This window comes from Lepisosteus platostomus, chromosome 5 (genome assembly GCF_059453375.1).
Source record: "Lepisosteus platostomus isolate fLepPlt1 chromosome 5, fLepPlt1.hap1, whole genome shotgun sequence".
NCBI classification, from domain to species: domain Eukaryota; kingdom Metazoa; phylum Chordata; class Actinopteri; order Semionotiformes; family Lepisosteidae; genus Lepisosteus; species Lepisosteus platostomus.
The window spans coordinates 46,385,907-46,408,477 of NC_142615.1; the positions used below are offsets into that span (position 1 = coordinate 46,385,907).

Consider the following 22,571-nt stretch of genomic DNA (forward strand, 5'->3'; position numbering starts at 1 on the left):
CTGTTAGCCAATGTCCACACCTCTTTTGCGATGCCACAGTCCCACAGGACGTGCCGGAAGGATTCTTCTTGTCCGCATCCTTCCACTGGACACCTTGATGTCTTCCCCATGCCTCTCGAATGCATCACAGCCCTTGTTGGTAAAACTTCATGTGCAATCAACCAGCACATGTCTCTGTGTCTATTCAACAAAACCATGTGGCCAAACCTTTTCCAAACATGGCTGGGATCTCCAGCCACGAGGCCACGAATATGACATACTACATACTGCACCTCTACCCCGCACAACAAGTTCCAACCTTCTTGCACTTGTCAACACATCCAGTGCCTCATTTTCCAAATTCCATTCCCTTAAAAATTTCTTTATGATAAAATATGAATATGGGAGGTTAAAAGCAACAGGTGCTGTTAAAGGGATCTCTAAAACTTTCAATGTCCTTAAATAAAAACCACACAAAAAGCGAGACATAAAGGATACTTTCCCCCTGTTCCCTACCGCTAAAGACAAATGTAATGATACATATTTGTATATTAGGAAAGTGAACAATTCAGGCATGCCTTTTCCACCCATTTCCACCTTTTTTTCTACAACCACCCTCTTTACTCTCTCCCATTTCGACCTCCAGAAAAAAAAAATAGCCCTCTTTAAAACCAATAAAACAGACCTTGATGGCATAAAAACAGCACTGACAAACAACAGTAATGGTAAAATTACAGTCTTGACAACTAAAACCTTGCCTTCCATTGTTAATTCCATTAAACTCCACAGACCGATCTTGCTTTTGACTTTCCCTACCACCCTCTCCCAATTCCTACTCCCCATCCCATTTCTGTCAAAGTTTATTCCCAAGATCTTTATTTCATCTCTACGAATTGTGATTCCCACATTTTCCTCTTCACTCCAGTTTCCATATTGCATCAGCACACATTTGTTTTTATTCAGCTTGGCCCCTGATGCTCCGCAAAACTGGGTTCTCACCTCCAAGCTATTTCTGACTCCCTTATAATCTGTACAAAAAACATTTACATCGTCCATGTATAGTACAGTTCTCACCTCTTGGGCCCCACTCCCAGGGATTTTAATGCCTTCAATCCCATTCTCCATTCTTAAGGCTTGTGCCAGTGGTTCTATGCAGCAAACAAAAAGGAGTGGGGATAACGGACAGCCTTGGCGAACACCGCAATTCACATTAACCACATTTGACATGCTTCCATTAATCATTATTCTACTTCCTATACCCTTATATAATAACCTTACCCAAGTGAGGAACCTGGTTGAAAGCCCCATCTGTTGTAGTACTCAAAACATATACTCATGAGAGATACGATCGTAAGCTTTCTCAAAATCCAAGTTTAAGACCGATAATCCAATATTCCTCTCTCTCGCATAACCTATGGTATCTCTAATCAGTATCAGGCTGTCCGTGATCCTCCTCCCTGCCACACCACAAGCTTGATCTGGATGAATGACTTCACTCAGGACAGATTTTAATCGAAGCGTTAAACACTTGGAAAACAGTTTAAGATCACAATTCAATAAAGTTATCGGTCGCCAATTTGCCAGGTCTGTGCGATCATTCTTTTTGAATAGTAAGATCACAACTCCCGTCTTAAAGCTGTCCGGCAGTTCTTCTAAAAACTCAAATTCTTTAAAAATGGTTAAAAGATCCAATGCTAAAATATCCCAAAAGGCTCTATAAAACTCAATGGGTAGACCATCCAACCCTGGAGTCTTGCCCATTTTGAAGGTCTTCAAACTTTCTATTAACTCTTGTACAGAAAGGCCTTTTGATAAAACGGTATCGTCTTTTACACTCTTTGGAATGACTTGCACAAATTTTTCTAACAAATCCTTAGACACTTGTTTCTTTCCAAACAACTCCCCATAGAACTCCTCAGCTACAGTCAACATGTCTTCCATACAAGTTTGCAAAACCCCCTCTCTTCCCTTCAATGCTGACATTAGTCCCCTCCCTGCAACCCTTTTCTTGAAAAAGAATCTTGTACATTTTTCACCTTCTTCAAGCTCTTTCACTTTGCTTTGAAACATGATTTTTTTAATCTTTTCTCTAGAGAGATTTAAAAGCTCATTCTTTAATTCTTTGATTTCCTCACTGAAGTCCCACCCCTCTTCTAATAACTTAACATACCTCTGCAATCTCTTTTGTAATCCATTTTCAACCCTTCGTATCCTAGCCTGTTTTCTCCTCCCCATCTCTATGAAGAATGCTTTTGTACGCTCCTTCACCTCCTCCCACCACTGTGCTCTTGAGCCAAACAGGTCATACAAAGACTGCCATTCCTTATATCTTTCCCTGAACCTGCTCCTCACTTCCTCATCCTCCAGAAGTGAAATATTCAGCTTCCACACACCCTTCCCCACAGTAACAGCCTTTGGAATAGCAAGTGTACATGATAGTAAACAATGGTCAGAGAAAAAAACAGGGGTTAAGCCTGCAGTTGTGCAAGTAAAATCACGTATCAAAACAAAATCGATCCATGACGCTTGGGTCCCATTAGACTTGTGCCATGTGAAGCCTGCCCTCCCCTGACTATGAAGTTTGAGGGCATCTTTCAGTTTAAAATCTTTACATACCGTTTGTAATAATATTGATGACTTATCAAATTGGACCTGTCTCTCACCCCTCATTCTGCCTTCTCTTTCTATAAGGCAATTAAAATCCCCAGCTAAAACCAGTGGTTCCCATCCCAATAAATATTCTCTCAATTCCTGAATTAGGAATTATCGGTCATGTGGGCAACTCGGACAATACACATTTAAAAGTTTAAATTTGATATTCATGAAACCCAGATACACCACCAGTGCTCTCCCTGGTTTCACTACAAGGTACTGACGTACCTCTACCATCTTATTTTTAATTAAAACAGCTATACCATCAGATTTATTCTCATTGGACCCACTCCAAATTGATGGGCCCAATGTCCACAGTTCTTCCATATCCTTATAGCTGTTTTTAAAAGGTAATCCACACTCCTGTAACAACATAATATCAGCATTTACCTTACTCACAAATGATAATATAGTCCTTGCCCTTAACTTGGATCGAATGCTTCTCACATTTATGGACACAATGTTCAGAGCCATACTTAAAGTTAGACCAGGGGAGACTAAAAGCTCTGGCTAGAATCATTCAGTCTGTGACACCTACTATACAGGCCTTTTTCTTTTTCCATTTGCTCTCCTTGCCTCCTCCTCCACCATCAATAGGATGGTTCTCCACCTGCCCTCCTTGAGTCTCTAGTTCTAAAGCTGGATCAGTAGGATTGGAGAGAACTAATCCCATGGGAGAACCTGTCATCTGAGGACTCTGAAAATGATCTTCCCTCACTTTTCCACTCGGAGTTAGATCACTTTCTAAATCAGATGTCTCAGCGGACCTTTTAGACTGCCCCCTCTGTTCTGTACATTACATTTGAGCGCTTTCAGTCTCCACGGGTGGCAGACGATCAGGAGAGATGCTACCAATCAATTCAGAGTCCACCTCACTTTCCACATCATTATCATTCTCTTCTACCTCAGCCTCATCTCCTTCACTCCATTCTGAACCCTCGCTCTCTTTTCCACTACTTTCTTCAACGTCAACCACATCCAGTTCCTGATCCAGAACCACTGCTCCAGCCCTAAATACCTCTTCAAACTCTTCCTGTTTTTGCATTGGTCTTCCCAGTTTTGTTCTATTTGCAAAGGAATTTGGACAGTCTTTAAACACATGACCTTCACACTCACAGAGATTACATTTCCTCACGCTTGTACATTCAGTATATGCATGTCCAATTTCCTTGCACTTACTACACACCACCTTTGTACAGGCATCCACAAAGTGACCCAGCTCCCCACACCTCCTGCACAGTTTTGGCTGCCCTTGGTAGAACACAAGGCCTCTATTTTCACCTAATCCAATCAAAGAAGGAATGTGTTTAAATCCACCATAACCATTTTTGTCTTCATGCAACGAAACAGGTACTCTCCATGCACAATTCCAGATGCCATCATCATCCAAGACTTTCTGAGGCTCACCTTTCACTAAACAATACTTAGACAACCATGTCACAATATCTTCCATCATCACCATCTCATTAAACATACGAACAATCACAGTCCTGTTAGAAAGATCCGTCAGCTTCTGCCATTCAAACATTCTAATCAGACCCACATCTTTTTTCTCTTCTATTTTTCTCCAAAATTCTTCCAATAACTTTGCCGATTTGAAACTAATGTCAAAACCAATTCCCTTCGGCAAAGTAATTAAACAATTGACATCTAATGCCTTAACCTTTAACTCTTTCTGTTACACCTTCCTTGAAAAGTCCAACCGTGAAATATCACCCGAGTGAGCCGAGCCCTCACCTCTCTTATACACCAAACGCGCGCAAATATAACGGCGCATGCCGACCCTACAGGCCGCCATGGCCGTTACAAATGTGTCAAAAGCAAACAAAAACCAAACCTAAACCTCCTCTGTGCACCAAACCCTATTACCTTAATCTTATACTCGCACACAAACTCTACTCTCAACCTCTGAGCTTTAACCCTGTAAATCTCCAACACTGGCTGGAGAGGCTGTGTGTGTCCGGGCTCTGCGGTTATATAGGACAGGACTCGGCGAGCTGCGGAATGCGCGTCTCCTCCTTCCAGACTCCTAACACCGGTGCATACATCCCTCTTAAATCCCAGAAACACAGAAACTCTGGGGTGTTTCTGTGAGTCAGTACTGGGTTTCTCTGTTCGAGGTTACAAGCAAAAACAAAAACGGCGCTGAAAGCAGGAAGTTATTTCTGCTCGTAGGCATAAACGTGTAAAAATAAATTTTCTGATTCCTAAAACCTAATAAAATCCATCTAAGTCTCCCTTTCGTTCCCAATGCACATAACTGAATATAAACCAGTCAAGTTCAGGTACTTTTCTGATGTATCTGAATAGTTCTGGCGCAGCTGTTACAACAAAGATACTTAAGAACTTTTTTTTCATACGAGATCTTGCCGTTTATAAATTGAATTTTTTTTTCAATTCGGTAAATCACACGAAACACCAACAGCACTCATCGTAAGCATCTGACCAATCACATTCCTGAATTTTAAACCCATTTAGAATGTATTTTTAATTTGTTTTATTTATTTTAATTTTACACACCTGTTTTAAGTATTCTTGTCATTTTTAGCATACTTTAAGTGGATTTTTTATTATTTTTGCATTTTACAGAGCTTTTTTCCAATATATTGTGAGCATTTTAGTGTCATTTTAAAATAGGACTATCAATGCTCCTGATTTTTAAACCTGTATTTATTCTGACATTATTCTCTCCACCTGCAGATGAGGAAGGTATTTGATTTTAATTTTTTTGATTTTGGGGGATAATGTACATACATTTCCTTGTATGTATCACCAGTGGAAAACTTGGCATTTTTGGATGAATTGCAATCCTTACTGCAAGGCCATCAGACTGATATAGAAATGACTGGAGATTTAAGTGACACATTTGATAAATCAGACAGGAACAGCATAACGTCTAAAATGGTAGAACCCTCTAAAGTACTGATAAATTTCAGGCACATTCATAATAAATAAAATTTATTTAATTTAAAGCATAAAATTTGCTTTAAAAAGAAAAGCACAATTTGTATGATATTGTAACGCCCTCACCTGGTGGTGAGGAGGAAGCGCCCCTAGGCGCTCGTAGAAACCGCTGGGCATGCTGGGAGTGGTAGCCGGGGAGAGTCTGAGGGTCAGCACGATGAAAGCGGCTGACCCTACCTGTGTAAATAATGTCCTAGTAGTTCTAGTGCCCTGTGTAGTCCTGTAAAAGTATAGTGTGTTGTTATAGGGGGCCGTCCGCACCGTGGTGGAGTCGAGCGCCATGGCCACGGCCCGGGAGGGGCAGCTGGGGGTGGGCCTGCCAGACCTGGCACAGCGTCAGGCAGCTGATCCTGACGTGGGGCCGGTGCTCTGCTGGAGGGCAGCAGGAGTGCGGCCTACGCGAGAGGAGCTCGCCCCGCACCCAAAGTCCGTCAAGGCCCTCTGCGCCCTGTGGGAGGCCTTGAAGGTAAAGGACGGGGTGCTGCACCAGGGGTGGCGGGTACCCTCCAGTGGCGAGATACGGTGGCAGCTGGTGGTGCCTCGGTCACTCCGCAGGGCGGTGCTCCGAGCGGTGCACGGCCAGCCGGGCGTGGGGCACTTCAGCGGTAAAAAAACCCTGCAGCGTCTCCGAGGCCATTTTTATTGGGGTCTTTGCCACCGGGACGTGGAGCGTTACTGCCGAACGTGTGCGTTGTGCGTGGCGCAGAAGGGTCCCCCCGAGCGCTCCCGGGCCCCCCTCCAACAACACCAGGTGGGGGCTCCTATGGAGCGGGTGGGGGTGGACGTTTTGGGCCCGTTTCCGCGCACTGAGGCCGGGAACCGCTACGTCTTGGTGGCCATGGATTATTTTACGAAGTGGCCAGAGGCCTACGCCCTCCCGGACCAGAGTGCCCCACGGTGGCTGATGCACTGCTGGAGGGGATGTTTGCCAGGCTGGGGGTGCCGGAGGAGTTACACAGTGACCAGGGGCGTAACTTCGAGGTCTTCGCCAGAGTGTGCCAGCGCCTGGGGATCACTAAGACGCGGACCACACCACTGCATCCCCAGAGCGACGGGTTGGTGGAGCGGTTTAATCGGACGCTCGCCACCCAGCTGGCCACCCTGGTGTCCCGGCACCAACGGGACTGGGACCGCCACCTCCCCCTTGCGCTCTAGGCGTACAGGACCGCGGTCCAGGAATCCACCGGGTGCACCCCGGCCTCGCTCATGCTGGGCCGGGAAATGCGAACCCCGGTGGACCTGGTCTTCGGCCCGCCGCCCGGAGACGGGTCGGCACCGCCGGCTGGACCGGACTACGAGTGGGACCTGCGGCAGCGGATGCAGCGGGTGCACAGCTTTGCACAGACCCACCTGACACAGGCGGGGGTCCAGCAGAAGCGGTACTACGACCTGCGCTGCAGGGGGCCTGCCTTCCAGCCCGGGTTTGGGTGTACAACCCGCGCCGCTGCAAAGGCCTCAGCCCTAAGCTGGCGCCGTCGTGGGAGGGTCCCGCTGAGGTACTCGGGGTGGTGGGCGAGGTCTGCTACCGTGTCCGGTTGCGAACACGGGGGAGAGTGGTGGTCCTGCACCGAGACCGCCTGGCCCCCTACCGGGCCCGGGAGGAGGAGCCGTGTGGGGAGGCTCTAGAGGAGCAGCCGGGGCTGTAGCCGGCCGATAGTGGGGCGTCCGTGGGTCGCCAGCCGTCACCGCGGCGCAGGGTTCCACAGCAGTTAGCCCAGTACGAGTACAGCCTGAGGGGGGTGTTCGACGTCGGCGAGACGCCAGACGCCAGACGCCAGACGCCAGACGCCAGACGCTTCAGGTGGGAGCAGTGTAACGCCCTCGCCTGGTGGTGAGGAGAAAGCACCCCTAGGCGCTCGTAGTACCGCTGGGCATGCTGGGAGTGGTAGCCGGGGAGAGTCTGAGGGTCAGCACGATGACCAGCGGCTGACCCTACCTGTGTAAATAATGTCCTAGTAGTTCTAGAGCCCTGTGTAGTCTTGTAAAAGTATAGTGTGTTGTTAGGTAATTACCACCCTAACTATGTGTACGTGTTCCGTCAGTCTCCTCATGTGTGTGTATATCCTGTGTTTGGTTTTGTGTTAATGCTTGTTTGTTAATCGCGTCTTCACTCGTCCTTTGTTCTGAAAAGAACTTGCAAATGCTACAGCATTTACTTTATAAACACCAGTATTGACACTTTGATCAGTATATTTATTATTAGTAGCCAGTCTTATAAATTTACAATTTAGATTAAGTCTGGTAACAGTTTTACAGTTAATTTAAATCATCAGACCACTAATGGAACTGAGAGCTGGGTGGAAATAAAACCAGGATACACATTTTAACCTCCAGGATCAGGAGTCTGATCCTCCTGGCTTCTTTACTCTGAAGATTCGTGTAAAACTCTTAAAAGCGCTTATTTCAGGGACTCGTGCTTGTCCTCTACTGCTCCACACGGGTTCGCTTTGTAACACAATAATCTGCGATGTAAACTTTTTTTTCTGTTTAATGAATTTTATTCCAAGGTTTGTCGCTCTCCTTCTCCAACTGTGATGATTCGCTTCTCTTCACAGTCCGGTGTGTTTTTTTTGGGGGGGGGAGATTTTATATCTGTAAGAAAAGCCCCCCGGGCTCCGGACAGGAGTCTCCTCCAGCTCTGCTTTGTCAGAAAGAGCGCTGTGACGTCACAGACACCAGCCAGAGCGCCGGGATCAGAGAGCGAGACCGCGGGAGACGCGCGGAGGGAACGGAGGAGAATTATTGATCACTTATGTATCGACAACCAATTTATTCAACTGAAGGACCATAGAATAATCGATTAACTTCACTGATTCTTGAGTACTGATCCTTTCTTGACCCTGTTTAAATATCTAGAAAACAGTCAATAAAGACTGTATCGATCAATTACCATAGTGCGTTTAGTGTTAATAATGTTCAATCCGAAATTAAACAATGATTATTCATATTATTATTTAGGTAACTCTATCCTAGAGCTAGAAAATTATATTCCAAGTTGATAAATGTATGTAACAGTTTAAATGCATTTTTTTCAGTGTTTATAAATCATAAGTATGGTAACCACGGCAACAGCCGGCACGTCACTGTATGTGTCTAGGTGTCTCGCATTCGTCACAGAGAGTGTATGTGACGTCACGGGCAGCAACTAATACTACTACTAGTGTATTCATTTTAACATTAGTGAGAGTACAACTGGTAGTTTTAATGGTAGTGTTCATAACAAAGTGTGAGTATTAATAACAAAGCGCTTGTTTGTTAATCGCATCTCCACTCGTCCTTTGTTCTGAAAAGAACTTGCAAATGCTACAGCATTTACTTTATAAACACCAGTATTGACACTTTGATCAGTATATTTATTATTAGTAGCCAGTCTTATAAATTTACAATTTAGATTAAGTCTGGTAACAGTTTTACAGTTAATTTAAATCATCAGACCACTAATGGAACTGAGAGCTGGGTGGAAATAAAACCAGGATACACATTTTAACCTCCAGGATCAGGAGTCTGATCCTCCTGGCTTCTTTACTCTGAAGATTCGTGTAAAACTCTTAAAAGCGCTTATTTCAGGGACTCGTGCTTGTCCTCTACTGCTCCACACGGGTTCGCTTTGTAACACAATAATCTGCGATGTAAACTTTTTTTTCTGTTTAATGAATTTTATTCCAAGGTTTGTCGCTCTCCTTCTCCAACTGTGATGATTCGCTTCTCTTCACAGTCCGGTGTGTTTTTTTTTGGGGGGGGAGATTTTATATCTGTAAGAAAAGCCCCCCGGGCTCCGGACAGGAGTCTCCTCCAGCTCTGCTTTGTCAGAAAGAGCGCTGTGACGTCACAGACACCAGCCAGAGCGCCGGGATCAGAGAGCGAGACCGCGGGAGACGCGCGGAGGGAACGGAGGAGAATTATTGATCACTTATGTATCGACAACCAATTTATTCAACTGAAGGACCATAGAATAATCGATTAACTTCACTGATTCTTGAGTACTGATCCTTTCTTGACCCTGTTTAAATATCTAGAAAACAGTCAATAAAGACTGTATCGATCAATTACCATAGTGCGTTTAGTGTTAATAATGTTCAATCCGAAATTAAACAATGATTATTCATATTATTATTTAGGTAACTCTATCCTAGAGCTAGAAAATTATATTCCAAGTTGATAAATGTATGTAAGTAACAGTTTAAATGCATTTTTTTCAGTGTTTATAAATCATAAGTATGGTAACCACGGCAACAGCCGGCACGTCACTGTATGTGTCTAGGTGTCTCGCATTCGTCACAGAGAGTGTATGTGACGTCACGGGCAGCAACTAATACTACTACTAGTGTATTCATTTTAACATTATTGAGAGTACAACTGGTAGTTTTAATGGTAGTGTTCATAACAAAGTGTGAGTATTAATAACAAAGCGCTTGTTTGTTAATCGCGTCTCCACTCGTCCTTTGTTCTGAAAAGAACTTGCAAATGCTACAGCATTTACTTTATAAACACCAGTATTGACACTTTGATCAGTATATTTATTATTAGTAGCCAGTCTTATAAATTTACAATTTAGATTAAGTCTGGTAACAGTTTTACAGTTAATTTAAATCATCAGACCACTAATGGAACTGAGAGCTGGGTGGAAATAAAACCAGGATACACATTTTAACCTCCAGGATCAGGAGTCTGATCCTCCTGGCTTCTTTACTCTGAAGATTCGTGTAAAACTCTTAAAAGCGCTTATTTCAGGGACTCGTGCTTGTCCTCTACTGCTCCACACGGGTTCGCTTTGTAACACAATAATCTGCGATGTAAACTTTTTTTTCTGTTTAATGAATTTTATTCCAAGGTTTGTCGCTCTCCTTCTCCAACTGTGATGATTCGCTTCTCTTCACAGTCCGGTGTGTTTTTTTTTGGGGGGGGAGATTTTATATCTGTAAGAAAAGCCCCCCGGGCTCCGGACAGGAGTCTCCTCCAGCTCTGCTTTGTCAGAAAGAGCGCTGTGACGTCACAGACACCAGCCAGAGCGCCGGGATCAGAGAGCGAGACCGCGGGAGACGCGCGGAGGGAACGGAGGAGAATTATTGATCACTTATGTATCGACAACCAATTTATTCAACTGAAGGACCATAGAATAATCGATTAACTTCACTGATTCTTGAGTACTGATCCTTTCTTGACCCTGTTTAAATATCTAGAAAACAGTCAATAAAGACTGTATCGATCAATTACCATAGTGCGTTTAGTGTTAATAATGTTCAATCCGAAATTAAACAATGATTATTCATATTATTATTTAGGTAACTCTATCCTAGAGCTAGAAAATTATATTCCAAGTTGATAAATGTATGTAAGTAACAGTTTAAATGCATTTTTTTCAGTGTTTATAAATCATAAGTATGGTAACCACGGCAACAGCCGGCACGTCACTGTATGTGTCTAGGTGTCTCGCATTCGTCACAGAGAGTGTATGTGACGTCACGGGCAGCAACTAATACTACTACTAGTGTATTCATTTTAACATTAGTGAGAGTACAACTGGTAGTTTTAATGGTAGTGTTCATAACAAAGTGTGAGTATTAATAACAAAGCGCTTGTTTGTTAATCGCGTCTCCACTCGTCCTTTGTTCTGAAAAGAACCTGTAAATGTTACAATATTCTTTACTCAGCAGCTTATTAAAAACAGCTCCCGTGATGTTCAAACCAATTTTTTACACAGAACACTGACACAGCTTTGCGTTCTGAATCTCTTTTTCTCGTGCGTTTATTTAATGTGGCACAATGCACTGGGATAAGGGTATTCTGTTCACAAACCAATAGCATTTAAACCACAGCACCCACAATGCTGCAAGTAAGTGTTTTGCACACTAAGCAGAGAGCGATGTCTTCCTCGTTAGTATAGTGGCGAGTATCCCCACCTGTCACGCGGGAGACCGGGGTACATCAGGACGGCCACAACGCAAAGTACTGACCCCTATACGATCACGGCGAGTTACCGATACACACGTGACAGGGCGGAAAAGGCTGTGCTCTCTTCGTGTGACATAATTCGGAAAAGTCCTGATGTTGCATTTCAACTGAGCCCCAGTATACATCGACCCTTGGACACTCTGAGTGACAACTCTCTTGCGTGTTTTCTCATATTTATGTAGTTTGCTTGCATGATGCCCAGAACAGCAGGGTTGTGTGCTCCCATATGGTCTAGCGGTTAGGATTCCTGGTTTTCACCCAGGCGGACCGGGTTGAAAACTCCATACTACCGGTATGGGAATGTGTCAGTTTTGCCTCTTGCTTTCCAAAAGATCAGCACCATACGAAGGAGCCGCATTAAAACCACTTGAATGTGCAAAACGCGCGAGAAGAGGGGGAGCTTGTTTCCAACCGAAGACTTCTCGCATGTGAGACGAGCTGATCATCGCTGCAGGAGGAGGGAGGGTTACTCTGGTAGACAGGGCTGACCTTCGGCAATAGGATTTATACTCTCCAAGATGATATTTGCACTTTCTGGAGAGGCGATTTTCTCCACTTCAGTAGCCCGATTTCGTCGATTGCGTGGAGAGGGCTGTAGAATGTGGCGCCGCCTTTCCTGCTCCGTCCATGACAGGCGTGCTGGTCTCTGGAGAGAGAGCACGGTCCATCAGCGCACTCCAATAAAGGCACTGGAAGCAGCTGAATCGCATTGGCGAAGCTCAGCGCTGGGCCGCTGGGCACGTCTTACCACCGTTACCGTAGTATACGTTTGCCTCACACGCGAAAGGTTCCCGGTTCGAAACCGGGCGGAAACAGCCTTCTTTTGTCGCCACGCACAAAAGGGGATTGGGGAGTCGCCTAGCGCTGTGATCGAACAGACCCACTCACCTCTTAGTGTGGCGGGATCTGCACAGTGCATGTCGCAGCGCATCCTGCTTTCACTTCAATGCGCGTCATGATGTACCCCGGTCTCCCGCGTGACAGGTGGGGACAGGTGACAGGTCCTATACTAATGAGGAAGACATCGCTCTCTGACCCCCGGTATCATGTCCCGACCCACCGTGCTGGAAGCCAACGCGTGCTGTGATTCCTTTACGGAGCAGAAATGACAACCGAGGAGCCGAGAGATCATTTCAGCATTTCGCGTCTGATCGGAAAACACAGACGACCAACTCGGAATGACTTGCCTTTGACGCTTATCAAAGCGTTCTTTGTGCATCGAACAGACCCACTCACCTCTTAGTGTGGCGGGATCTGCACAATGCATGTCGCAGCGCTTCCTGGTTTCACTTCAATGTGCTTCCTGATGTCGAGTCGTGTGCCGTGCGGAGGCTCTGAAAGTGAGAGCAATGAAAAGGTGCACGACGCTGTGAAAGAAAACAGAGAAGTGAAAGGCAGTCCTTTCTCTAAGGAGGTGAAAGAAAACCCCGGTCTCCCGCGTGACAGGCGGGGATACTTGCCACTATACTAACGAGGAAGACATCGCTCTCTCCGACCCCCGGCATCGTGTCCCGACCCACCGTGCTGGAAGCCAATGCGTCCTCTGATTCCTTTACGGAGCAGAAATGACAACCGAGGAGCCGAGAGAAAATTTCAGCATTTCGCGTCTGAACGGAAAACACAGACGACCAACTCGGAATTACTTGCCTTTGACGCTTTTCAAAGCCTTCTTTGTGGACGACGACTGCACCGCCTAGCAGATACAAATGGGTTGTACAACTTTGAACTAGCAAATGGAAGAGGGCTAAGCCCCCTCTCTTTTAGCCCAGGTTCGATCTGTCTCCCAGAATCACCAGGGCGCACGCACACACACACACCCGTGCCGTTGAAGTGCTCTGCTTCATTTCTAAGGGCAACTCAACATTCACTCCTACCCCGAGTGCAGAAAAGACAGCGTCCGCAGCAACAACAGCTCAGGTCTCTGCACAGGAGCTAAGCTGCCCCCATCTCCTCTGCTCTGCGGCTCCTGCGGAGTGGAGTCCTGCCTGGAGCCGTGTTTGCAGGCGGCGGCTCCCCGCGCCCTGTCGGTGCGTCGTGTCCAAGAGCTCCTGGGAGGAAGAGAGAGCCCTCCCACTCGGGGGCTTTTCCACGGTCCGTGTGAGGAGGGGCGGGTGTGTCAAGTAGCTTATCGAGTGGAAGCCTGGGGCGGCGGAGAGCTGTGATCGTGCAGACCTTGAGGTGTCACCTCTTTGTCTGCTTTCCCGCCCCCCCTCCGCCCAAGCTCTGCTCCAAAGTAGCCCGGCAACCCCTCACACCTGCACGTGTCACAACCTAAGGTGTGGTCATGAGACACCCATGGGGTGTCGTTCTGTTCTTGCTAATTGTTTCCTGCCCGTCGCAGGCAGGAGTCCATGCGAGGAAGATGCGCTGGACAGAGCTCAGAGGGCGCACCTGGGTGGCTTTCCTTCAGAGTGACGTTCCTGCAACACTCTCCCGCTACTCTTGGTGCGCTCATGCCGCAACACAGGAAGGCTGGAGCAGGTGGCTGTGGGCTCTGCGCACCGCCAAAATAGCTCAGTTGGGAGAGCGTTAGACTGAAGATCTAAAGGTCCCTGGTTTGATCCCGGGTTTTGGTATTTTGTTTCATCGCACCCTTTGTTCCTCTCTCCAGCGCACCCTGCCTAAAGTGACGCGTCCCTTTCTCAGCCCGAAACGCAAGCGAGACACCAGCAGCGGTCCCTGCAGGTTTCCGTAGTGTAGCGGCTATCACGTTCGCCTAACACGCGAAAGGTCCCCGGTTCGAGACTGGGTGGAAGCAGCCTCGTTTTGCACGCTCCTGTAATTCACAGAGGTCTTGAACGACCGGTCATTTGTTCCCAATGTATTTCCGGTGCCTTCATACACTCTTGTACCAAACGCACGTTCCTTCTGTACGTGGAGCCGATCATTTGCAATTGGGCTGTGCCCACAGACCAGGACGAGCTCTGTCGGCTCAAAAGCAGCGCAGGACCTGCAAGAACAACAGAAAGATTAGCATCCAGCGGGGGCCTCTTAGTGAGCCCAAGATCTCATCAAGAATCAGCTCCAGCAACAGGGCTGGGCGCATTGTTTCATTCTCCGACCACTCTCGGTGTAAACAAGTCCCTCCTGGTCTCTGCTTGAAATGCACTTTCCTGCGTTTGCTTTGTTGTAACTGGCTTGCCCTGCATGGGCGAATGTGAAGAAGATCCTTAGTAAGTCATTGAAGAAAACCAAGAAGAGGTCGGAGTGGCCTCTCATTCATCAAAGATCCAGTCAGGCAGTACTCCTCCTATTCTGCCAGTATGCGGATTCGAACCGGGGTTGTTGCGGCCACAACAAAAATTCTGAGCACTATACGATCACAGCGAGTTACCGAGACATACACAGCCAGTAGGAAAGGATGTACTCTCTTTGTGTGACACTAGTCGGAAAAGTCCTGACGCTGCATTTCAACTGAGCCCTAGTATACATCAACCCTTCGACACTCTGAGTGCCAACTCTCTTGTGTGTTTTCTCCATCAAGCAGGTCATGAAGGCAGCAATTACAGTTTGCTTACATGACGCACGCACAACATGGCTGTATGCTCCCATATGGTCTAGCGGTTACGATACCTGATCTTCACCCAGGTGGCCTGGTTTCATCTCCTTGTATGAGAACGTGTCAGTTTTGCCTCCTGCTTTCCAAAGATCAGCATCATGTTTTATGCCTCCCCCGAATATCGAAGCTGCCTCTAAATCTGCAAATGAAGATGAGTCGATAAACCACTTGTTTTTCGTATAACTATACATATATTCATTTATTACTGATTTCATTCATTGAGCACGGATACAATAGAGGTACAGCCATTCACTGTTTGACATGTCTGCACTGGTACAGAACCTAGCAATCAGAAAACGGGTGAAACTGTCTTGAGAATTAGCATACAGTACCGAGGCCCCCATGACCAAATAAAGGCTAACCTCGATAATCAGCCTAAATAATGCAGACAACAGCAAAACGAATGACTTTGAAAAGGGAATGAATGTCCGGAAGGAGTAGTGTAACCAGCTTGAAATGCTTCTCCGGACCTCTAACTAAAAGAAACCGGGAACCAGCAGTGGCATCGACTCCTTTCGAACTGGGATCCTATCGCAGCTCGTGGTGTCCTAACTCTCCCGTATCTGATATTGGACCAAGCACATCAGGAGAGAGCGCGAACGCAGTCCCCCACTACCAGAAATTATGCAGTCGAGATTCCCACATTTGGGGAATTCGCAGGGGTCAGCACAGCCGGAGTGCAATGGCCGAGCCTCGCCCTGGGTGAATCGATTTTTTAAGAACTTTATTTTCTTTTCACAAAAGAATACAGGACATCACAAATTAGAAAGCTTTACATTAATATACATACTTAAAACAGTATATATGATCACATCTCATTACATTTTGACACGGTACCAGTTACATAGCAACAATTTCTTTTTTTCTGGTGTAAATCACATTCTTTACTTAAACATGATAATGTTTTTCACAGTTTCTTGAGATATTGACCTATGCTCTCTATTTCCCACAGATTTTCTGCTTCCTCCCTCCCTTCTCTCCACAGATCTCTGAGGTAATATTTCTCTTGGGTGATGAACAGGGCCAGGATACCTGCTGCCTTGACTGGGACCTCGATGCCTTTGAACAGCCCCATGTTCCTCACTCTCCACAGAGCGTCTTTCCCACTGTTCACCACGGCCCAGATCCTGTCAAACACGTCAGGAGGAAGTTTGACAGGAGAGATGCCGTTGTAGCGGCAATGCTTGTTAATAAGACAGAATTAAGTGGTGGTATGCTGTCCTAAATGAGGCCCCATCTCACCTTCCATCTCTGTGGTGCAGCCACAGAGAAAGTATTCATGCAGGCTGATTTAAGATGTTTTCTTTTGATAAGGGACAGCTCCCAGATGGGGATGCACTTAGCTAAGCCTGGCTATCATGATCAATGGTCATCCATTGGCGCCTATCTGTCTAGGGAGTGCCAAATGGACATCTGGACTGCATTCCTAAGTGTCAAGAGTAAGTGACTCATATCTCACCTTGATCAACCAATCAGGGACTGGCAGGGCGTGGTAATACCACGTGGGTCTCCAATGCCTGCCAAACTCTCAACCAATCAGCACACATCTGTGTCTTGGTCAAAAAGTGAGCGCAAGCTCAGATCGGGGCTCTCCTTGGCCATTGTCGCACATCCTCAGAGACAATCATGTGACAACTGCTGTTGTCTGCAAAGGGACTTGGACTTTGTTATAAGCGCAAGGCCGAGGATCCCGTACGTACTCAGAATTCAGAAAGCTTTTAAGCGCAGGAGGCGCCCTATCCCCGCTCGCTCGCTCATTCCCCTGTTCACACGTGCAGTGCGGCTTGTCCGTCTGTTTATTTGTCAGCTTTGGCGAGACACGGGTGCTTGTGTATTAGCGTGAGCGTTTTTTATTCTGATCAGGAACAGTTTTACAAGTCCGCAAAGGATCGAGGAAAGGTTTATCGCCAGCTGAAAAGAGACACAGCGCTTCGGCTGTGGAGACTTGTTCGGCTGGCGTTCGGAGAGTCGCGTTTTTCAGAATTGTATTGAGATCGTTTTCCACAGAGCTCAGATGTCAAAGCACAGCACCAGCTCTCCACAGCGATCCTCTATAGCGCCCTTTCTCCCGCTGCTCCGTCCTCATTGGAAGGAAGCAAGAGTGAAAGGCTGAAGTGAAATAGAGCGGGGACGAAGGCAGTGAAGAGAGAGAACGTGGGAAGAAGAGAAAAACGCAAGGGAAAAAAAGCAGCGTCGTAAAAGAGGTGACGGAGCTGTCCTCTCAATAAGAAGGGTGCCAGCAAGCATTGCTCTCGCTTACGGCCACACCCCCTTGAGCACGCCTGATCTCGTCTGATCTCGGAAGCTAAACAGGGATGGGCCTGGTTAGTACTTGGATGGGAGACCGCCTGGGAATACCAGGTGCTGTAAGCTTTTAAGCGCAGGAGGCGCCCTATCCCCGCTCGCTCGCTCATTCCCCTGTTCACACGTGCAGTGCGGCTTGTCCGTCTGTTTATTTGTCAGCTTTGGCGAGACACGGGTGCTTGTGTATTAGCGTGAGCGTTTTTTATTCTGATCAGGAACAGTTTTACAAGTCTGCAAAGGATCGAGGAAAGGTTTATCGCCAGCTGAAAAGAGACACAGCGCTTCGGCTGTGGAGACTTGTTCTGCTGGCGTTCGGAGAGTCGCGTTTTTCAGAATTGTATTGAGATCGTTTTCCACAGAGCTCAGATGTCAAAGCACAGCAGCAGCTCTCCACAACGATCCTCTATAGCGCCCTTTCTCCCGCAGCTCCGTCCTCATTGGAAGGAAGCAAGAGTGAAAGGCTGAAGTGAAATAGAGCGGGGACGAAGGCAGTGAAGAGAGAGAACGTGGGAAGAAGAGAAAAACGCAAGAGAAAAAAAGCAGCGTCGTAAAAGAGGTGACGGAGCTGTCCTCTCAATAAGAAGGGTGCCAGCGAGCCTTTCGCTCGCTTACGGCCACACCCCCTTGAGCACGCCTGATCTCGTCTGATTTTGGAAGCTAAACAGGGATGGGCCTGGTTAGTACTTGGATGGGAGACCGCCTGGGATTACCAGGTGCTGTAAGCTTTGAAGCAAAGGAGGCGCCCTATCCCCGCTCGCTCGCTCATTCCCCTGTTCACACGTGCAGTGCGGCTTGTCCGTCTGTTTATTTGTCAGCTTTGGCGAGACACGGGTGCTTGTGTATTAGCGTGAGCGTTTTTTATTCTGATCAGGAACAGTTTTACAAGTCCGCAAAGGATCGAGGAAAGGTTTATCGCCAGCTGAAAAGAGACACAGCGCTTCGGCTGTGGAGACTTGTTCGGCTGGCGTTCGGAGAGTCGCGTTTTTCAGAATTGTATTGAGATCGTTTTCCACAGAGCTCAGATGTCAAAGCACAGCAGCAGCTCTACACAGCGATCCTCTATAGCGCCCTTTCTCCCGCAGCTCCGTCGTCATTGGAAGGAAGCAAGAGTGAAAGGCTGAAGTGAAATAGAGCGGGGACGAAGGCAGTGAAGAGAGAGAACATGGGAAGAAGAGAAAAACGCAAGAGAAAAAAAGCAGCGTCGTAAAAGAGGTGACGGAGCTGTCCTCTCAATAAGAAGGGTGCCAGCGAGCCTTGCTCTCGCTTACGGCCACACCCACTTGAGCACGCCTGATCTCGTGTGATCTCGGAAGCTAAACAGGGATGGGCCTGGTTAGTACTTGGATGGCAGACCGCCTGGGAATACCAGGTGCTGTAAGCTTTTGAGCGCAGGAGGCGCCCTATCCCCGCTCGCTCGCTCATTCCCGTTCACACGTGCAGTGCGGCTTGTCCGTCTGTTTATTTGTCAGCTTTGGCGAGACACGGGTGCTTCTGTATTAGCGTGAGCGTTTTTGATTCTGATCAGGAACAGTTTTACAAGTCCGCAAAGGATCGAGGAAAGGTTTATCGCCAGCTGAAAAGAGACACAGCGTTTCGGCTGTGGAGACTTGTTCGGCTGGCGTTCGGAGAGTCGCGTTTTTCAGAATTGTATTGAGATCGTTTTCCACAGAGCTCAGATGTCAAAGCACAGCAGCAGCTCTCCACAGCGATCCTCTATAGCGCCCTTTCTCCCGCAGCTCCGTCCTCATTGGAAGGAAGCAAGAGTGAAAGGCTGAAGTGAAATAGAGCGGGGACGAAGGCAGTGAAGAGAGAGAACGTGGGAAGAAGAGAAAAACGCAAGGGAAAAAAAGCAGCGTCGTAAAAGAGGTGACGGAGCTGTCCTCTCAATAAGAAGGGTGCCAGCGAGCCTTGCTCTCGCTTACGGCCACACCCCCTTGAGCACGCCTGATCTCGTCTGATATCGGAAGCTAAAGAGGGATGGGCCTGGTTAGTACTTGGATGGGAGACCGCCTGGGAATACCAGGTGCTGTAAGCTTTTAAGTGCAGGAGGCGCCCTATCCCCGCTAGCTCGCTCATTCCCCTGTTCACACGTGCAGTGCGGCTTGTCCGTCTGTTTATTTGTCAGCTTTGGCGAGACACGGGTGCTTGTGTATTAGCGTGAGCGTTTTTTATTCTGATCAGGAACAGTTTAACAAGTCCGTAAAGGATCGAGGAAAGGTTTATCACCAGCTGAAAAGAGACACAGCGCTTCGGCTGTGGAGACTTGTTCGGCTGGCGTTCGGAGAGTCGCGTTTTTCAGAATTGTATTGAGATCGTTTTCCACAGAGCTCAGATGTCAAACCACAGCAGCAGCTCTCCACAGCGATCCTCTATAGCGCCCTTTCTCCTGCAGCTTCGTCCTCATTGGAAGGAAGCAAGAGTGAAAGGCTGAAGTGAAATAGAGCGGGGACGAAGGCAGTGAAGAGAGAGAGAACGTGGGAAGAAGAGAAAAACGCAAAGGAAAAAAAGCAGCGTCGTAAAAGAGGTGACGGAGCTGTCCTCTCAATAAGAAGGGTGCCAGCGAGCCTCGCTCTCGCTTACGGCCACACCCCCTTGAGCACGCCTGATCTCGTCTGATCTCGGAAGCTAAACAGGGATGGGCCTGGTTAGTACTTGGATAGGAGACCGCCTGGGAATACCAGGTGCTGTAAGCTTTTAAGCGCAGGAGGCGCCCTATCCCCGCTCGCTCGCTCATTCCCCTGTTCACACGTGCAGTGCGGCTTGTCCGTCTGTTTATTTGTCAGCTTTGGCGAGACACGGGTGCTTGTGTATTAGCGTGAGCGTTTTTTATTCTGATCAGGAACAGTTTTACAAGTCCGCAAAGGATCGAGGAAAGGTTTATCGCCAGCTGAAAAGAGACACAGCGCTTCGGCTGTGGAGACTTGTTCGGCTGGCGTTCGGAGAGTCGCGATTTTCAGAATTGTATTGAGATCGTTTTCCACAGAGCTCAGATGTCAAAGCACAGCAGCAGCTCTCCACAGCGATCCTCTATAGCGCCCTTTCTCCCGCAGCTCCGTCCTCATTGGAAGGAAGCAAGAGTGAAAGGCTGAAGTGAAATAGAGCGGGGACGAAGGCAGTGAAGAGAGAGAGAATGTGGGAAGAAGAGAAAAACGCAAGGGAAAAAAAGCAGCGTCGTAAAAGAGGTGACGGAGCTGTCCTCTAAATAAGAAGGGTGCCAGCGAGCCTTGCTCTTGCTTACGGCCACACCCCCTTGAGCACGCCTGATCTCGTTTGATCTCGGAAGCTAAACAGGGATGGGCCTGGTTAGTACTTGGATGGGAGACCGCCTGGGAATACCAGGTGCTGTAAGCTTTTAAGCGCAGGAGGCGCCCTATCCCCGCTCGCTCGCTCATTCCCCTGTTCACACGTGCAGTGCGGCTTGTCCGTCTGTTTATTTGTCAGCTTTGGCGAGATACAGGTGCTTGTGTATTAGCGTGAGCGTTTTTTATTCTGATCATGAACAGTTTAACAAGTCCGCAAAGGATCGAGGAAAGGTTTATCGCCAGCTGAAAAGAGACACAGCGCTTCGGCTGTGGAGACTTGTTCGGCTGGCGTTCGGAGAGTCGCGATTTTCAGAATTGTATTGAGATCGTTTTCCACAGAGCTCTGATGTCAAAGCACAGCAGCAGCTCTCCACAGCAATCCTCTATAGCGCCCTTTCTCCCGCAGCTCCGTCCTCATTGGAAGGAAGCAAGAGTGAAAGGCTGAAGTGAAATGGAGCGGGGACGAAGGCAGTGAAGAGAGAGAGAATGTGGGAAGAAGAGAAAAACGCAAGGGAAAAAAAGCAGCGTCGTAAAAGAGGTGACGGAGCTGTCCTCTCAATAAGAAGGGTGCCAGCGAGCCTTGCTCTCGCTTATGGCCACACCCCCTTGAGCACGCCTGATCTCGTCTGATCTCGGAAGCTAAACAGGGATGGGCCTGGTTAGTACTTGGAGACCGCCTGGGAATACCAGGTGCTGTAAGCTTTTAAGCGCAGGAGGCGCCCTATCCCCGCTCGCTCGCTCATTCCCCTGTTCACACGTGCAGTGCGGCTAGTCCGTCTGTTTATTTGTCAGCTTTGGCGAGACACGGGTGCTTGTGTATTAGCGTGAGCGTTTTTGATTCTGATCAGGAACAGTTTTACAAGTCCGCAAAGGATCGAGGAAAGGTTTATCGCCAGCTGAAAAGAGACACAGCGCTTCGGCTGTGGAGACTTGTTCGGCTGGCGTTCGGAGAGTCGCTTTTTCAGGATTGTATTGAGATCGTTTTCCACAGAGCTCAGATGTCAAAGCACAGCAGCAGCTCTCCACAGCGATCCTCTATAGCGCCCTTTCTCCCGCTGCTCCGTCCTCATTGGAAGGAAGCAAGAGTGAAAGGCTGAAGTGAAATAGAGCGGGGACGAAGGCAGTGAAGAGAGAGAACGTGGGAAGAAGAGAAAAACGCAAGGGAAAAAAAGCAGCGTCGTAAAAGAGGTGATGGAGCTGTCCTCTCAATAAGAAGGGTGCCAGCGAGCCTTGCTCTCGCTTACGGCCACACCCCCTTGAGCACGCCTGATCTCCTCTGATCTCGGAAGCTAAACAGGGATGGGCCTGGTTAGTACTTGGATGGGAGACCGCCTGGGAATACCAGGTGCTGTAAGCTCTTAAGCGCAGGAGGCGCCCTATCCCCGCTCTCTCACTCAATCCCCTGTTCACACGTGCAGTGCGGCTTGTCCGTCTGTTTATTTGTCAGCTTTGGCGAGACACGGGTGCTTGTGTATTAGCGTGAGCGTTTTTTATTCTGATCAGGAAGAGTTTTACAAGTCCGTAAAGGATCGAGGAAAGGTTTATCGCCAGCTGAAAAGAGACACAGCGCTTCAGCTGCGGAGACTTGTTCGGCTGGCGTTCGGAGAGTCGCGTTTTTCAGAATTGTATTGAGATCGTTTTCCACAGAGCTCAGATGTCAAAGCACAGCAGCAGCTCTCCACAGCGATCCTCTATAGCGCCCTTTCTCCCGCAGCTCCGTCCTCATTGGAAGGAAGCAAGAGTGAAAGGCTGAAGTGAAATAGAGCGGGGACGAAGGCAGTGAAGAGAGAGAACGTGGGAAGAAGAGAAAAACGCAAGGGAAAAAAAGCAGCGTCGTAAAAGAGGTGACGGAGCTGTCC

The 22,571-nt window shown here is 47.8% G+C and overlaps 4 non-coding genes and 5 pseudogenes across 4 annotated transcripts; 8 read left to right on the forward strand and 1 right to left on the reverse strand.

The window, feature by feature from the left end:
- Window positions 1–15,690: 15,690 nt before the first annotated feature.
- LOC148667420 (U1 spliceosomal RNA) lies at window positions 15,691–15,853 on the reverse strand. The gene has a single exon (XR_015937545.1). It is a non-coding gene; the product is annotated as a U1 spliceosomal RNA (small nuclear RNA).
- A 1,507-nt stretch (window positions 15,854–17,360) lies between these two features.
- On the forward strand, window positions 17,361–17,479 carry LOC148667421 (5S ribosomal RNA). Its single transcript, XR_015937396.1, has one exon. It is a non-coding gene; the product is annotated as a 5S ribosomal RNA (ribosomal RNA).
- Window positions 17,480–18,016: 537 nt separating this feature from the next.
- Window positions 18,017–18,135, forward strand: LOC148667422 (5S ribosomal RNA; annotated as a pseudogene).
- A 537-nt stretch (window positions 18,136–18,672) lies between these two features.
- LOC148667423 (5S ribosomal RNA) lies at window positions 18,673–18,791 on the forward strand (annotated as a pseudogene).
- A 535-nt stretch (window positions 18,792–19,326) lies between these two features.
- On the forward strand, window positions 19,327–19,445 carry LOC148667424 (5S ribosomal RNA; annotated as a pseudogene).
- Window positions 19,446–19,984: 539 nt separating this feature from the next.
- Window positions 19,985–20,103, forward strand: LOC148667425 (5S ribosomal RNA; annotated as a pseudogene).
- Window positions 20,104–20,642: 539 nt separating this feature from the next.
- On the forward strand, window positions 20,643–20,761 carry LOC148667426 (5S ribosomal RNA). Its single transcript, XR_015938101.1, has one exon. It is a non-coding gene; the product is annotated as a 5S ribosomal RNA (ribosomal RNA).
- A 539-nt stretch (window positions 20,762–21,300) lies between these two features.
- On the forward strand, window positions 21,301–21,414 carry LOC148667427 (5S ribosomal RNA; annotated as a pseudogene).
- A 536-nt stretch (window positions 21,415–21,950) lies between these two features.
- On the forward strand, window positions 21,951–22,069 carry LOC148667428 (5S ribosomal RNA). Its single transcript, XR_015938541.1, has one exon. It is a non-coding gene; the product is annotated as a 5S ribosomal RNA (ribosomal RNA).
- Window positions 22,070–22,571: the final 502 nt, after the last annotated feature.